Consider the following 16,914-nt stretch of genomic DNA (forward strand, 5'->3'; position numbering starts at 1 on the left):
CATTCAGTGGGTATTGCTCATGCCTGGGAAAATTCATTTGGAGACTCAAAAAATCCTTCAGACTGCAGGGAGAGGAAAAAATCAACAAAATTATCTACTGCTGTAAAGCGCAGAGTGATCTCACAGTAAAGTCCAAGGGAATAATAGCAATGATGTAAAATTTCATTGTGATTTGTAAGTGCAATAGGTCTGAGTCCGGTTTCTGTTTGAAAGAAAGGAAGAAAGAGTGAGTAACAATGAATATGAGAATAAATCCACTGAATCCAGGTAGAAATGCTTTTTCCTCATACAGGAGCTGAATCTGGTGCAGCGTGCTGGTGTGTTTTAAAATGTTCAAAAAAAGGCAAAAGAGTGCACCAAGCTGTGTATCGTGTTATACACAGCTGGCTTGTATAATTTAAAATATATTTTGGAACCATTCTTTTCTTGTGATGTTTTTCGTACTATTTTTTTAAACAGAAAATTAAAAAAAAAAATATAACTCGAGTTTCTGAATTGTAGTGGAAATACAAGATTTAGTCCAAAGATAAAGAAACATTTATTTAATTTAGTTTAAGCTATTGTTTTATTTATTTTTACAGAATCTATTTTTAATACTCTAGTATATACTCTGGTATAATAACTCTGCCTGTCATTTCTTGGTCTTTGCTTTCGCTGTTTTCAGACATAATTAACAAAAAAGCATACCAGAGAGCATGCAGGCAGATGGCTCTCTCTAGGTGATACATCTCCCAGTGTAGGAGTGTTGATTTTATTTTTTAAGATCAGGTACTGTATATAGACTTTATGATGTTTCAGAAGTAATTTCTGTAGACTATTTAAAAAGGCCTGTCCAGTACTTATGGGTTGTTGCAGTTCTTACATTGTTAAGCACAAGACAATAAATGTTTCATGATATCATACCATAATAAAATAAGATGAATACATACCAGGTTTTTGTAGAGGATGGTAGAACTGACAGCTTAGCTCATAAGTTTTTTGTTTTATTTTATGAAAACTTTATCAAAACCAGCACATCTTTTGAAAGGATGAGGATCTTGAAAAATTATATTAACCGCTAATTTTTTTACGATTACTGGTTACTGGAACTGCAGAACTGGAAAGTTCTTCTAAAGAAAATATAATCTAATTTGCTCCCCTGCACAACACAGCTTCAGATAATACCAACTCATCGCTGAGAGATATTTGTCTGACAGCTTCTCAGGGACCTTCTCTCCCTGTCAAACTTGGTCCAGAGCCCCCCTTGTTCTTACCATTAAAACATATTTCTCAGTCTGGAACCTTAACCTTCTTCCTGCAACTTAAGCCCGATACAATTTGTGTTTTTTCCTATGGGATAACTAAATAAATAGAAAAAAAAAAAATTCTTTCCCACTATTGCAGACAATAGTAACTTCAATCTTTCCTTTTTAAGCTAATGTCATTTTAATTAATTGCATTTTCTAGACCTCTGTTCATCCTTATTGTTCTCTTCAACTGGTTGGTGTCCCTCTCGAAGCGCCTCACAGACAACTGGATGCAGTACTCCCCTTGAAGCTGTAATGCGGCATAGAACTGATTTATTAATGTTTTATGATTTCCAGGCCAGAGCTGTGCTCATAGTTCCTCTTGCAGTGTTTGGGTTTGCTAATCTTGCAACCCTCAGTAGCCACTCGGCTCTCATCTCTGTAGAGCTTACTCTCTAACTAAATGTTTTACAGCCCGTCTTCATGCAGCAGATTATTCTTGCCTATGTGCACTGTCTTGCATTGTCTCTGCTGGACAGCCTGCTGCTTCTTCAGACCATGCTTCCTATTTGTCAAGATCACTTTCTATTCTAAGTCCAGCTCCCTGGTACCCTGTTCCCACTTGGTGTTGTCACAGATTTAATAGATGCATCCACTACTCTGTCATCCAGGTCACTGCATAATGCATTACGGACTCTGTTTAATACAGGAGGAATATAAATATATCTTGTCAAAAGGATTAAAGATCTGCGTAGTGGTTCTAATAGCGGTTCTCAGAATACTAAATCAGGAACTGCAACAGTGAAGTGTGTGGATGTACAAGTACTTAAGGACTAGAAAAAAAGGGTTGGGAAGTAATAGAATAAAAAGCAACAAGATCAGTCTTCCTTGTAGAAATACAGCTCCACTTCCTAATAATGTAGTAGCATGTCTAGTGACAAATCTAAGTATCAAATTGAAGATAACAGAAATAATTCTTCTCTTGAGGCTGGCCTCACTTTTCCCACGCATCTTTGTTCCAGGTGGTTTGCGAATGTCGTCAGAGTGAAAGTCTAAACCCTGCCATAGTTTTTCTTTTTACACTGCTCTAGAGACTGGGTTATGCCTGTGTTGCCTTCACCAGCTGACTGCCCTTTTTTATGCTGACATAAAGGAGAATCTCTATAAGCTATTCCCAGGTGAACCATAACTGGAGTTGTAACTTGCTTTCCACTCTCAGGAAACTAGAACTGAGTTCTGTAATGTGTGGATGAGAGAGACTACTTTTCATAAACACAGAAATGTATTTGTTATCCTTTTGGTACCTTGCAGCCCTGGCAACAGGGATGTCCCTAAGTCCCACAAGGTAAGGAGAGCAGGTTGTATTTGGTTTGGAGACTGTCCAGGAATTCCAGCATGTGGTGAAGATGGAGAAGGGTGAAATAAAAGGTGTTTTTCTTCACATCAGAACTGAATGAGTGCTGAAGTAGACTGCAAGCCACTGTGCTGTTTCACTGTGTAATGCTTTCAATGAGCATTCACATGGGTTTTGTTTCTCATTTTAAAATGTCAAATTCTTTCTCAAGGTAAGAATGATGGGGTCTCATTGGAAGGTGCTGAAACGCAGTTGGCAGTCTGCAATTCCTATTTATCCTGTTGGGTTCACTCTTTGCTATTTCTGTTTCACACTAAACCTGAATGTTGGATCATGTCCTACAGCTGCCACTTTCTGGGCCCTGTAAATTGCAGAGAAGACCTGAAGAGCCTTGGGAGGAGGTGAGTTCTCCCAGCAAAACTTTAGAGCAGCTCTCTGCTTTTCTCCTCACTCCCTCATCCCCTGCCCCAATAACAACAAAAAGGGTTTATTTGAACTCTTGTAATTACATCTGTCTGGGAGAACAGCCAAAGTGTCAAAGTACCAGAATGAAATTCAGATAAGTCAAGATCAAGTAGGGACTTGAAGGGGCAAAAGTGGAAGTAAAAAAAAAAAAAAAGTGCTGGTCTTCATCATGGTAATCCTACTGAAGCCAAGCTGGAAAAGCTCAGACAAGGGGCCGAGTTACTGTGCTGTAAACTGTTTCCTGCCACTGGGCTTCACCAGGCAACTTTGTTGAGGAAACCGGGGAGCCGCTCCGGCTGGTTCTGGCTTTGGGGAAGCTTCCCAGACCGCTGGACTCCCATCCTTCGGGCACTCCTGGTTCTCACTCCCTAGAGGTGAAGGAGCAGGAAAGGCTGAAGCAGCAACGGGCTGAGCGTCCCCCGCAGGACCGCAGACGGCCTGCGGGGTGACCGTGGGATCGGGGGATGCTGAGGGGCACCGGGAGCGCCCATCGGAACCCGGACAGTGAGAAAATTCCTCAGGCCAGGGTCCAGGAGCACCGCAGTCTCCCGCCTGTGGAGCTGCCCTGGAAGCTCCATGCCCCCGGGGCATCAAGCCCTTCGGGGGTGCAATCAGGCTTCTAATCAATTAGGCAAATTGACTGTTGGGGCAAGCGATTTCCTATTCAAGGCAACCAGCCTGGATTACTTTAACTCCATATTTCCCAGGAGCCCTGACCTCCATGCTCTTTTCAGGTGCATGAAAGACAAAATTATGAAAAAACAGAGGATCTTCTAGTAACAAGAAATATGTTCTGTCACTGCAGAAAACAAAATAATTCAGTTAAGTGCGGGAGAATTTTGTTAACCCTTTAACAAAATAATAATTTTGGATTCATGGAATCATAGAACAGTATGGGCTGGAAGGGACCTTAAGATCATCTGGTTCCAACCCCCCCACATGGGCAGGGACACCTTCCACTATTCCAGGTTGCTCAAAGCCCCATCCAACCTGGCTTTGAGCCAGTGTCAATTCAAAGGTGAAGGGATAAATATTCCAAAAAGCAGGTAGGAAAGCATTTGCTCTTTAAATCCCAGTCATCCAAAGACACAGTGCACATGAGTAATCTCACAATTACCCGCAGAACTAGTGCTGTATGTATGTAAACCCATTGGTGCTACAAGCATTTATGACATGCTGCCTACAAAATACAACTTCAAAAATTCTGAGGCCAGAAGTTCCAGGTCAATGTTAAGATGCGCTTGCCCTCTATATCCCTCTGTTTCATAGCAGGGATATATTTTTACCAGGCTGTTCAAGAAATTCTGCGTAAACAAGTCATGGAAGTTCTAAAGGCTCTTCATAACTGCAGGCATAGTGGAGGGTCATGGCCATAGGATGTCACATCTGTTGTTCTTAAACAGTATTTTACATATACCAGGCTATTAGTTTGCTATTTCAAGAATTTTATTCAGTATAACTTCTTACCCAGTGAGTGTTACATACGGGACAGAAATGGCAGCCCACACAGTACTGTAATCAGTTACTTTCAGTGCAGAGCTGAGCAGCCCACCAAGCATATGGCCCTGCTCTTGCTTCTGTACACTCCTACCAGTTGCATTAGTCTCACTCTAAGTGGAAGGCAGAATGCTGAAGGTGGTGTAAATGAGTCACCAACACCAGTAATTTATGTATAAAATGTGGATCCTGCATTAAGAATGCAGCCCAGCTCCAGAGCCTTAGCTTACAGCTGGTCCTCAAGTCACTCAAGAATTTTAGAGATCAAATAGCTTTGTTAGAAATAAAATGCTTTGTTGATTTCTTTTTGGTCAGACTTTCTTCCTTCAGGAGGCAAGGGAGCTGCTGGATTCATACACAAAAGCAAAATAAGGAGCTCTGAATTTGCCAGCATACACATATAAAAATTCAAGATTGCCTGCAGTCAAAAATTGCTACTCAAAGTCGTTAATGACAGTTGATGTATTAATTGCAAATTAATACCTGAACTTTACATGTATAAAAGTGATGCATATTAAACATTTAATCTCTCTACAGGGATTCCAGTATGGTAGAAAACTGTAATTTAACCATAGGGTTTTTTTTCATTTGGATTTTTTGTTGTTGTATTATTTCCGTGTCTAATTCAAGTCATTCATGCGAATAGAAATTACAAGTAATTAAATATCAGGTGTTATACAGTATTATGAAACAACATTGAGCCACATATGCAAATCCCTTTAAGTAAGCTCACATTTTATAGCAGTGTTTATAATGATGACAGTTTATAATAATCACAATTAATTCTTAATATTGTTGATTTCTTTTTTTCTTTTTCCCTACCTTACAGAACTTCTAAAAGGATCAAGAAATATTTCCAACATGAAAGACACCTTTCTTACCTGCATCATATATATCATCTTGCCTGCCTTAATATGGCATCATCCCAGAGGTCAGTTACTGTCATTGTATATGAAGATATTTAATTATATCTTATATGAAGACATTTTCAGGTCTTCTGAATTTTATCTAAAATGATAAATAGATCCACTGTTTAGCAGATTTCTGTTGAATTCTAGAAGAAGTTATTATACTAACATTTGTTTTGCTGCATTCCTTTTTGTTTCCACATTAGCAAAAATGATGACAGTGGTTTATTCACAGTTGTTAATCAGTGAGTGCCAAAATGATGGAATAGAAAAATTTCACAAACATTAAAAGTAATTAAAATCAGATGGCTCTACTGCTCCCATGTTTATCATGTGCTCAAAAAAATTAAGAGACTAGTCAGTTAGGTACCTGAAAAGCTGATTAAACTTCAGATTGATTTCCCCACATGTAGCACCAAATTTCAGCAAACCAAGGTTATAAATTTGCTGTGTTTCATGAATTAATACATTTCTGTTGGACCAACAGGCCTTAGAGACAGAGAACCAGATCAACACTTAAAGAAAATCCCAGTCACGTTAAGACCAGATCACTGTATTCCCATTTCAAAGTCTTTTTTCAATTACCAGAGCAATAAAATAGCTGTATAATGCATCTTGATCTAGGCAAGTGAACTGGAGGATCAGAGTGGCAACTTGAATTTTTTGTTGTTAAAAAGTCCTCTCTTTATGGGACCCCAAACTTGTTTAGGAAGCTGAAAGACCTCATTGAAAACATCTTGCCCGAGCTTTTCAGAAACTTACTTAGGAATACAAATGGCTTTCCTGACTGTAATATTGCCTCCTGAAGATGGCGAGCAGCTATAGTGTTTTGTTGGTTCCTCATGCTTATGAATGTTTTTGTCAAGGACAGATTCACAGTAGAGCTCCATTTTAAATAGGAAGCTAAGTTATTTAAAATTGACACCTAATCCATGTATCCTTTTCTGTGCAAGAAAACATGTTTCCATACTTGAGCTCTGATGAAGCAGTTGCTTTTATGACACTAGAATCTCAGTCCTCCAGAAAAGCAGCAGACCATTTGTAGCATTGAGGGAGAACCACCACAGGCCAGGTACGCAGAGGCACAGCTTTTCAGAGTAGCTCCACATTTAGATCCCAGGCTTGCTGTATTGTGTAAGGGACAGTGATTTGGCAGCAATGATAACATCTGCTATTTATTCAGAAACCGATTATTGCTTTCCTCCAAATGTGTTTCTCTGTTTGGTGCTACTTGGAGCAGGAGGCTGGAGCAGAACAACCAGTTTCTAGCTCTTGAAAACGCATACAGTGTCCACAATCTGGTTAGTGATCATATGATCGCAGATTGCTTATCTGCATTATGCTTTTTTTTAATGTAAAGCTTGCAAGGCAAAGTAAGGACTAAAGCACCTTTCTAGAGTATTGCTATGGGGGTAGGTGGGTCTAAACTAAAATTAATTGCTTTGTGGTGAAAGCTTGTAGCAGACAGGTGGTAGGTACCAGAGGCATGGAGTTTGCACACAGGAACCTTTGAAACTAACGTAAGGCTGAGTTCAGGACCAAGGTAGCAGAAATCTGGTAATACTGAGTGGTACTTTATGGGCAGACAAGGACCGCAGGGTAACTGCCCTCTGGTGCTTGTAACTTCTTGTTCTGAAACTAAGCAAAGTTTTTATTTTAAAGATTATTTTGAAAAATTGCACTTTGGCAGAGCTGGTGTTAAACTGGCCAGAAGACTGGAGGGGCAGGAGTTCACACCTTCCGTTTGCATCCTCTCCTGTTCTCCACAAATTTTAATTGAAAGAAATTAAAAGAAATCACCTGCAAGAAGAAAAATAAATTGTAAGTAGTTCTGGATGTAAATTTCATGGTTTGGTTACTGTAAAGGTTACAAAGTTGTATTTTCAAGAACTAACCAGAAAGAACAAAAAAAATCAGACTAATTTTATTTTTTTAGATCTTCAAGACTTTATAATTGGGGTTAATATCAGTAGATAACCAGTATTTACAGATAAGCTTTATGAACAAATGATAGGATCTTAGGTAGCAGAAAATAAGCTGGGAGAGCTACTTGCTTTTGAAAAATAATGAACTAAAAGTAAGGCTTAGGTTTCTAACAGAAGACCAGTTTGCATATATGAGTCTGAACTGTAGAATAACCAGGATCAGGATTAAACTCATATTTTGATGGTATACCAGAAAAGGGAATGCTGGATATTTGCTACTAATAAGATAGCCAAAGGGAAAATCTGAGGGTAAAGACCAATTTTGTTCAAAATAGATTACTGGTATTTTTTTATATATGAACAAATATTATACTGTCTAAAATAAGAATCGTTATTTCAAGTAATAAAATAAATGTTTCTCTTGTTTTGCTAACATTTTACAGAAAAGTAGCAAAATAAGCAAAACCCATGAGTGGGTTATGGTAGCCTTAGACTGTGGAACGTTATTATTGAATTCAAGGATGTATGGCTCTTCTTAAGAAAAAAAAACCAGCACATATAAACGCTGTTCTTTCACAGGCTTCTCTTCCACTATTTCTTCAATTATTTCTTTATACTGCGTACTTAGCAAGCAGAGTGTGCTAGAGGTATTAACTATACATGCTACTCTGGCAGAGCAAGCCCACATAAAACAGTAGTTAATTTTGTCAGCATTTACCTTGCCTATTTTTAAGCCCTTCATTTAAACATCTAACCTTCTGCCTATCTCATCTATCCACCCTCTGTCACTCATGAGGAATCAGGGCTGGCTAACTCAGAACTGAGTTAGCCCTGAATCTCACTCATCATGCTAACTGGCAGAAACATACTTTTTTTATTCATTCTAAAATTCAGTCTAAAACTATTATTGAGGCTTTAAGCTGGTGAATAGTTCTAATAACTAACAGATATTATCTGGTTCCTGTGGGAAAGATACATTCAGTTCTGAGCATGTTATTGTTACCATATTTTAGCTCTGCAGTATTCTCTGAGGGTGCAGAGTTTCTTTTCATTACTCAAAACAGTTTTGTGTTTCTTCTATCCCAGGGTGAATCACTTATTTCCAAGAAAATATAAATCACCAATTGCCACTGAGAAAGTGATGGAGTAAAACACATTTTTGGTTTCGGCCAGAAAGAAGAGCAGGGAAAGCACTGCAAGAGATATGTAAAGTTTTCAATGAATTGACAAATTAAGATAACAAAGTCACAGAACTGTGAGTGTATTTTCTCCACATGATGATTTGAATCAGTGTATTTCCTAGATTACAGCCATTCTTGCAGGAAACCCTATCTAAAGTTTATTTTGACAAGAATAATATTAGTTCCTGTGAGTAAAGTGCCCATATTCTTTCATTCTCTGGCTGAAAGCAGAAACCTGATCTATAATAAACAATAAGGTCTCCAACGCCTTTTTCCTTTGTAACTGTGATTCAGAACAATGCAGTTCTTAAAGTAATCACACATTCAAATACAAGTAGGTGTGAGCTTTCAAATATACTGAAAGTGAATATTCAGAACATCACATCCTGGTGTTTGCTTCTGATGTTAAGAAAAACCTGCTGTGCAAATCAGGATGCATGCTTTCAAAAGTCTATAACTTCATTATTTTGAAGCCAGATTTCTTCAAATGAAGCAAGGCACATATTTACCTTCCAGGGATTTCTGCCACTCGTGCCAACTTTGATACCCTTAAAAAGAACTAATTTTGAGTTTCCTTGCATGTAAAAATGTATGCAAAACAAGTTTCACAGCGTCTTTTTAAATAAATTTGTTTAGGTGTTCTGCAGGAACAATTTACTAACAGTTTATCTCCAGTTGAGGCAGAGAAGTTTTGATATAGTGAAGAGATGTTCTAAATAAATGGAGATAAAAAAAAGAATTTACTATAATAAAAAATTTATATCTCATGTAGTTATTTTGCGAACATAGCAATATGCTGAAGACATTTAAATTAGGTCTATTAAAGTAAATGCTTATAGCAAGCCTTTTCAGAGGAGTTTTTGATGTAACTTACAGTCCAGAGCATCAGAAATCCAGTTGGCAGTGCTTTAGCCCCACAAGAAACAAAACTTGTGCCTTTGACCCTTCAAGAGGTAGCTCTGTGCTGGCATGTTGGTCTTCATTTATTCTACGTCATCATGTTCTGTTCCATAACTCTGCTGTAAAAAACCTGGAGGCTTTGTCCAATTTGTGATCAATATAAGAGAGATCACTCAAGTTGAAATGTGGAAACACACTGAAACTCCAACCCTACTGCCTGTGTATAGGCATGGTATTAATGCTTTTCCCCTAAAAGGAAGTATTATGAACTTTAAAAGTAAAGGTTTTAGAATGAGATCTGATGAAAAATGAGAATGCATGAAATTTGAAACATTTTCTTTTCTCTGAGCAAAAAAAAAGTAAAATATTTTGGTGTCCTGTTTCCCCCAAAAAAAGAAATCTCAAGATTCAGTCTGGCAATAAGAAAGCTGCAGTTTGACTTGAAAACCCAAGAAACTCACTCAACTAAAACACAGATGTTCTAGGTTCAGATTGTGTTATTTTAGTTTGTTGCAATGACGCCCCGTAACTCTGGGTCAATTTAGCGTTAACCTGTATTCTTATTATGTTCTGTTGATTCACAGGGCCTGTGACTTACATGCAAAGACAAGCACAGGCTACCTCTGCCAGATGACCACAGCAAACCAGCCTTCTGTGCTACCATCACTAATGAAACCTCCAGAGTGTTCTCAGGGGAGAGACCTCATTTCCTCATACGCAAATATACGATATGATGTCCAGCCAAGGGAGCCACAGTGGAAATAAACCCCCATTGTTACATAGAGTTTGGCTCGAAGGCAGGCAGGCTCCAAACATTTAGACTAAATCATAGTATTAGGACTCAGATTTGACTTAAAACCAGCTTTTTTTTTTTTAATCTATTTTTTCCAGTCCATATTATACATGTTTTGTGAAAATATTTACCTCTGCAAATATTGCATTTTTCTCCCCTCTTAAATAAGTAGCGATGTACTAAATTATTTTTGAAGAAACTAATATAACTACAGTGATGATAAACCTTTTGTTGAGGACCAGCACTATTAATGTGAACAGCTTAATTCTGCAACACAGTGGGTTTTTATCTTTAGGAAACTAAGTCAAGCTTACGCACTGGAATAATTACGCAGATAAAGAAGAAATCTAAACTGGAAAAGAATTACTAAAATGTAGAAGCTAGAGATTGCCTTTATATAATTTCTCAAAAAGCCACTTCAGGTACGGGTAATCTATAAGTACTTGGAAGTCTTGGTATTAATAATTATCCTGGCCCTGCATGAAGATAAGAATTTTTGTTGTTCCTTTATCTTCCTGTTCTGTAAGAAATCTGCAAAGTAATTTTTCAGAATGGTTGGTTTTACTGCAACTGAAAGCCTCAACCGGTATCATGAAACTTGAATTTCTCTGTTTGAGCTAATACACTCACAGAACTGAAAATCAGAATGCTAGCTATTTTCTTAATTTTGTCCTGTGGCTAAATTGGAAGATAAAGTTTTCCAGTGTAAGACCTTCCATGTACCAATATGTACAAGCAACAAGACTGAATTTGAATCAATAAATGAAGTTTCCCAGGAAACAGTATAATAAGCATATTCAGAAGTCTGTTCATATTCTTGTTATATTGAAGAAAAAAGTTTTCAGTTTCATTTTATAAAAGACATTATACTTCACACAGGAGTGAGCTGCCTTGCACTCTCTCAGTAACTGCTTAGAGAATTAAACAGACCAGAGTCCTGTAGCAGAGACAAGACACTCAGCTGTATGAGAGATCATCGTTCTTGTAATGGGAGAGATAAGGACACTTTAAAGAATCAAAAAAGGTCAGTGGAGAAGAAAAAAATCTCTCCTAGGTGGACCATTATCTGTTTTATATATTCAGTAGATAGATTGACAGGATAGAATATTAAACACAATATTCACTGGGAATTAGGAGTGTCAACAAAAGGAAAAACTTAATCATGATGGAGAAGGAAACCCCAGAGAGCTGTGCTTAGATAAAACTCTCAAATTTTTATATATGTAAAAATTCGTTCCCTCACTCTTTAGAAAATGAAATGGATGTGCAAATTGTTTTCCCTGTCATGGCTGGAAATTGCAGGGCAAATTTAGCCGGGCGCATAAGCTGCCTTCCAGGTCCCTGAGAACTGACTGGCAAACTCTCGGTTCATTTGAACATGGATGAAGTCAAAGTGCCAGCAAATCTCCTCAATTGTTGGAAGAAAAGCTGTATCACAAGACCGTGTATTAGTGGCCACTGCTAAGTAAGGAAGTCTTTTGAGGATATTTATCACATTGCAACCATGCAGAAAAGATGGATTTTAAGGCTTGAACACCCCAGTTAGTAGCAGGACCAGGGATGTATATGTAAGGGCAGTGTAAATTCATTGCAGAAAATGAGATCTAGAGAACAAGTTCATTTCTTCCAGAAATGGCTTCTGGTTTTATATATCTTGCACAAAACACAACCAGCATGTGTTAAAACAGGAGCAACTGAAATGGTAAATGTATGGAAGGTGAAACCAACAAAATCAGGACTGGCCAGCCCGCTTTGAAAGAGCATGGCTATTCTGATAAAAAAATCATGCTCACAGGAAGAATCTTCCTGAAGTTGGTAGCACTCTTTTGAGACATTCTTTTGTCCAGGGATCAATAAATTGATGTTTAACTCAATTTTATAACTAAAAATTCAGAGTGTAACCCCATTCGCACCAAGATAAATAGCTTCATTTCCAAGTACTAATTTCAGAGTTCCAAGTAGAGCAGATAAAGAACTGGAGGGAAAAAAAATTATCCATGACCAGTAAGGAAAGTTTCTCAGCCTTTGCTCATATCTTAAAATAAATGTGAAGAGGAAGCCAACAGTTTTAGCAAAACAAGGTGTCCTGTTTTTGCCTTGTAATCCAGGCAACAGCCAGGGGATAAAAATACTATTTACAGCAGACATGCAAGCTTACAAAGGGCATTAGTAAAGACACATTTTGTTGAAGTCACCTAAAATCCAGAACAAAGGTTGTAAGATTTTAAATGGTATATTTCTGCACTTAACTGCTAATAAAAGTGGCTACTAATTGTTAGGCCCAAGAGTTATATGGGAGGGACCATTAACATGTTGTTCTGTTTTTGAAGTATCTGTCTGCATTAACATAGGGCATTGTAGTGCAGATTACATTGAAATGCTGACTACTCTGCTGTAATACCACTAGGAGGAAAAAACATTCAGTCCTGCAGTAAAGCACTAGATATTAGTTAACTTAGAAAAGGTAAGTATTGCTTCAGTTTTGATGTTTTACATGGTCTGCTTGATAACTGGAGATATATATTGATTCCTCATGGAGATTTGGTATTTCTGCTTTACACAAATAAATGGTGTTTTTAACTTACATAAAAAATTACAATTAACTTAAACAATTACATACACAAACAGCACCAAAACTTTTGCATTGATGCCAACTTCTTCCTGCTAAATTTCTCATACCCCAGGAGAAGCGGAGCAAGATACATCAAAAATTTAAGGTTTAGAGAGGACTCAGATCACCATGGGTCAGGTTGGTTTTCTTTGCAACAGGCAGCCCCATCTAAGAGAAACCAGTACTTCTGAACTGCTGAAAATACGTATGTTTAGATCTATGTGTCAAGATCAGTGAAGTCAGTATCTGTAGCCTTGCCATATTAGATTTCCAGCTTTACATTTTCATATCTAGTTGGTTTTGCCCAAAGTGAATTAGGTGCCAAAAAAGAGATGAGAAAAAAAAAAAGAAAATAAAAAACAAGGGTCAATTGTCACAACCAGAGCAAAAGCAGCATGTTTTCTTGCACATGCTAATCGGTTCCCTGTGTGTTTACATCAGCCCCTTCATGGGTGCAGACTGGATCAGAATAATGAATTTCTTCTGACCTGACAGCTATGCTTCTTCCACAATCTCTCTTTTCCCTTTGTTCTCTCCTCCAAACAAAGAAGTTTCTCCTACTGGGTTTCTCCTTGGCTCACCAGATCTGGCTCCTTTCTGTTCCCATTCCCCCCACCGTCCCATGGCCCCTTCCCCCACCGCCTTGCCTGTCTCCTGCCCATTCCCACTGGTTTTTCATCCTTCCTCCCAGCACTCCTGGCTCTTTGTTCCCACAGGCTCTGGAGATGTGTAGCAGGAGCCCAGTTCTCAGGGGGGAAGCCTGGAACATTTGAAGTCCCATTGGCAATAGACAAGAATATATCAGAGAAAAGAAGGAACCACCAAATGTCTCAAGAAAATGCTATCTTAAAACATAGCAGTGTTTTCCTTCAGAAGGAGATATACAAGTAACAAGAAAGACTGCATGCAACTTGCATGCAGTTATGACAGGCTGCTGTCTAAGTCATTTGTACAGAATTGAGAACTTTCCTTCTTAACATGTTTAACAACATTGTTAGAAGCACATATGTACCTGTGAAGGAAAGTGAAGAAAAATTAAGCTGAACTGAAAATTTGGGCTGAATTTGTGTCTTAAAGTTTTTGGAAAGCTTTTACACATAGAAATATTTTCAAATCCATGTAAGGATGTTTAGCAAGGAAGTACCTTTCTGTACTAGACTATAGAAAGGCCTCAGGTGCATAGTATTAACCTCCTAGTGTGGTGGTGATCTGGAAAGGAGAAGTACAGTCTCTTTAAAGAGGGAGAGAAAGCACAACAATCATTTTCCCAGGTTTGGAAGGTCATATCCCAAATTTTTCAGTAAAAACATAAAAACCAACTTTCATCACCACCATATGAGAATTACAAGAATAACTGCCAAAACTAGTTTAAGCAACCAAAAAAAAGATGCTTAGAAAGTGATGTCTCATCTATTCACCTTATTTAAGAAAGATACAATTGCAATGAAGCACCTTTGTTTTTTAATCAGGTTCTTCTAATAGTTTTTAAAATCCTGCCTGCTTCCACTTTATGCTTGAGAGAATCATAGTGTGTTACTTACCACTGAGTAAATGGAACAAACAGCAGTCAGACCAGTCTAGTAGTCAGCTTAGGTTGCATGACAATGCTGAGGAAGCTGAAGGTGCCTACAAATTCATTATCCCTAATATCAAAGATCAAAAGAGTCAAGTGTTGCTCAACAGCACAGCACATAAATTACTTTACAGGGGAATTCTCATGCATCCTGATGAACCTATGAAAACTGGCAGACACTAATAGGCAGTAAAATAATTTCTCTAGAAGTTCACTTCTGCTTGTTTGCATACCTCTCTGGGACAGAAATTTGCTCGTGTTTCCACCTGAATCCTCCTCCCACACATTGAAAACAATGAAATTCTGCTTGAATTAGGACAAAAGGAAAGGCAATTTAAAGGGGCCATAAGGATTCAGTCTTTTAATCACAACTGTGACAAAACGCTGTCATCCTTGCTGGCGATTCCCTAGCAATTTACAGTACACCAATGTAACAGGAGACAACCTTGCATTGCGAAGAAACACGACTAGATAACCAGATCTTCATCTTCTGATTCCTCTTATGCAAATCCTAGTGATCAGCAGTTACTCTGCTGTCTTGAGGCCTTTCAGGAGCTACATTTTGACCCTGGCATTGTGTCTAAAGTTATTCAGAAACCAAAGTCACCGTAGACTTTGGTTTCTGAATAACCCATTTAATGAGGAGGGCATTTCAGTAGGACTGTGTGAATGCACACCAGCAGCCCCATTAGGCTGCAATAGGGGCTTAAGAGTTTTTATTATAGGAGCAACCTAAAATCACTTACTACAGCTGAACTGTGATTTGGTCTGCTTCCCGAAAGGGGCTTCCTTCCTGCATAAAAGACAGAAATTAAATTGCTGAGCAGATTTCTCTGTGAGGTATTGGAACCCCCTTCCTCAGATCTAGGCTGCTCCAAGTCTAGCAGTTGTTTTAGTATAGTAGAAAAGAAATATATAATTAGGAATCTGGGAAAGAACTGAGGGACTTCAGGGAGAATGTCCCCAAGCAAAGGGCCAGAGAAAGGTTTAAGGGTTTTACATTGCTGGGATTTCATTGTTGGGATGCTTTCCTACTAAGCAGCTGCTCAGGTGTAAAAAGATTTTGTTGGACTGTCAATGGTAGTTTTAATAGAGTCAAACAAAGGCATATTTTTATTATCTGCACATAATTAAAGTTAGTGTAAAGGCCAAGAAAATACCTCATGGATCAGTCTTGTCTTCAAAAGATTGTGGTGTTTCTAACAACTTATGCTGGTATATCAGTAAGTGCCAAACCCAAATCATTGTTTCCAATCATGTTCCAAAACAAAGCACAAAGAAATTGCCAGCCTCTATGAAGCACCAGAAGGGAAACAAACTGCACACATTTGGGGGTGATTTTTGAAATCTTGTAATTCTTATAACTCTCATAGGTTGTATCTACTCTCTCTCAAGTCAGTCCCTGCTTTGCCATTACCATTGCAGTCTTCAAAGCTTGGATATTAAAATCTTAGCATTCTTCCTCTGAGATGCTTTAGTAACTGGAAATTCTGTGACACCTCGTTATACACAATCTAACACAGCTCTGCTGACCAGAAAAGATCCTTGCTGCAGTCATCCAGCAAACAGTTTCATTTATAGTCCCACTACTTTTGAACATATATGTGTATATATATATATATTCAATTTACCTTATTACTAGGTGCTACTGTTTCATAGAGAGCTTCTGGAGATAAGTGCTTGATAGACTTTACTAATGGCTGTTGCTGGCATTTTAAAAAAGAACATTTAAAAAATGAAGGGCAACAGTAGACTTTGTTAGCTAAACTTTTGGGGAACACTCAAATTTTATTCCTTTTTAATGAACCTTCCCTAAAGAGGCAAGTATAACAACAGTCCAATGACCATCATGACCACAAGTTGAGAATCTTCCCCTGAAAGGACTTGTTGTGTCACCTACGCATGATGGTATGTTACACTATTTAGGTGTCAAATATATTGGTTGATAGCATAGTCTGTAAGATACTGCTGCAGCTTCCATGCTTAAGAGCTGGGAAAATCTGAGTAAATTGTTAATGCCAGTCTACTTGCAAAAGGACAGGTTGATTTGCTGTACTGCAACTAGCGTAAAGCAGAGCAACTGTGTTAACTAAGGAGTTATAGTTCACTATATGTATGATATCATTCTATATGTATGTGTCTTTTGTAGAGTTCTTTAATATATACACACAATACTTATCTGGCGTATATACGATTTGATTTTGTGCAGAAGGATTTCTAAACCTTGTTGCTAACTACTCTTTGGGTAGCAATGGTTGCATGTAATTAATAATGTTATTTAATCCAAAGCTCTCCTCACGAATGTAAGGCTAATTTCTGAACTCATGCAAGCATAATTTCAGTTTCTACATATCATCATACTTGACTTCAGGAAGGCCTGCCAGGCAGCAAGCCTTGCTACTCCAAATTCGACTCAGTCCAAGGTATAACTGCAAATAAAAAGATGTGATTCACAAGAATGAACAGGTAAAAAAATCAGGT

General features: G+C 38.1%; 1 long non-coding RNA gene across 1 annotated transcript in view; it reads left to right on the forward strand.

Annotated features, from left to right (window-relative positions):
- The window catches only part of LOC134175705 (uncharacterized), a 61,254-nt gene extending 55,779 nt beyond the window's left edge, over window positions 1-5,475 (forward strand). Inside the window, exons 5-6 of the long non-coding RNA XR_009969114.1 lie at window positions 2,925-2,981; window positions 5,384-5,475. This is a non-coding gene — a long non-coding RNA (uncharacterized LOC134175705). The remainder of the gene's footprint in view (window positions 1-2,924; window positions 2,982-5,383) is intronic.
- Window positions 5,476-16,914: the final 11,439 nt, after the last annotated feature.

The sequence above is a fragment of the Pezoporus occidentalis genome, unplaced genomic scaffold (assembly GCF_034315485.1).
Source record: "Pezoporus occidentalis ecotype Australia unplaced genomic scaffold, CSIRO_AGI_Poc_V1 ctg7, whole genome shotgun sequence".
In the NCBI taxonomy this organism is placed as follows: Eukaryota; Metazoa; Chordata; class Aves; order Psittaciformes; family Psittacidae; genus Pezoporus; species Pezoporus occidentalis.